Genomic DNA, 1,686 nt, shown 5'->3' on the forward strand with positions numbered 1-1,686 from the left:
TAGAAAACGACGAAGAATGGTTGCAAGGTTTGATAGAGGACCACGATATACAAGAGGTAAGTAATTCACTTGAATTTTTTAAGGATGAAGAGGATTCCGTAATACAAGAGATTGTGCAAGGTTTTTCTTACTCTTTGCATATTGATTCTTCTCCTTTACCTCTTATTGGTTTGAATGTATGTGTTTCAAAAGTATTTTTGGATGATTTTGTTCTAGACATCTACCATTGGAAACACTTGATGCTAACACTATGCAGGTTTTCCAAGATAAATACATGGAAGTTCCCAAATTCTATGTTCTTTATACACTTCCGAGTGTGGATAAGACTAAGTGCGGGAGAAATTTCTATCGAGCGATAACATTATTATTATTTTCCTGTGCTAACATTTGTATGGAGTTATTGTTTCCAAAACAGGTACTGTGGGTGGATCCCCAAATTTTCAGGTTGTTAGTATATGGGGAGTGAATCTTACAAGAAGCCAAGTCGGGCCGTCTGATGTAATTTGTAGATAGTGGTAAAAGTGGTTCGATTCTCAGACTTGTGAAGGATATTAATTAGACTTAAATTCTAATATTAAAATAGAAAAGTCACTAAAAATTATAGCAAACTCAATCAAAGTTGATATCAATATTAAAAGAACACTGAGGCTAAGGTTCCACTATTTTCCAAATTCAAAGTGATTTAATCCAATATTTATATTCATGCAATTTTTTTTCGTCCAATTTGATTCTAAACTATTGCAACAAGTAGATTCTCAAAATAACAAGTGTAAATCCGAAGCATAGAACATCAAAAACCTAGGTCCAATCATGCTCTATCAAAAGAAATAACAATTGCTTAACAAGAATCATTCAAACAATTTTCACTCAAGGCAAAACAATCATAAAAATAATTGTGATAAATAAATAAATAAGAATATACCACTTTTTGTTGGAAAAATAGCTTCCTATGTCGCCTCAGCAATGGGGTTTAGCTCCTCGTATTAATCACTTGCTCAAAATTCATGTTTGTTTCTCAAAAGTTAATTATAAGAGTGAAAGGTGTAAAGCAGCTGATTTGCAACAGCGTAAAAGTGTTACAGATCTCTGGTACAAAGAGGAACAATGATTAACTGTTATATATAAACGTTACTTATCTTCTGCTGTTGAACAACGATACTGTTCTGCGACTGTTTTTCGTGCGTAAATGTTCTTCGCGTTCTTGAGCTGTGAAGTAGCAGCAGCAGAGTTTAATAAAACTATGATTTCTTCTTCTCTGGCTCTCCTCAGGTCCCCAAACTCTTGACACCCCTTCTATATGACCCAAACAATCTATTTATATCAAAAATACCGATTAAGTCTCTCCCAAATCTTCCAAAATCTCTTCCCCTCTCTTCACGGCAAAGTTGCGGCAATTTCTTGTTTTAGAATTTCTGCACGTTTCTGAGCTTTCCTTTTTATCTAAACTCTTCCTTAGATAGATAAAAATCTTTGGGAAGGTTCAAAGCACTTTAATCTCTCTAAACTTCCCTAAAACAGGTCACACACGTGACTTTCCATATATTTCTGTTGTGATAAAAATCCGTCGATTGAGCCCAGTCTAATCGATTTCAACACCCGTATCATATTCCTAGACCCATAAAGAGTCTATCCTATGAAAATCAGAGGTTTAATCGACCTCAAACTCCTCCAAATCAAGAACCCTAA

The sequence above is a fragment of the Papaver somniferum genome, chromosome 11 (assembly GCF_003573695.1).
Source record: "Papaver somniferum cultivar HN1 chromosome 11, ASM357369v1, whole genome shotgun sequence".
In the NCBI taxonomy this organism is placed as follows: domain Eukaryota; kingdom Viridiplantae; phylum Streptophyta; class Magnoliopsida; order Ranunculales; family Papaveraceae; genus Papaver; species Papaver somniferum.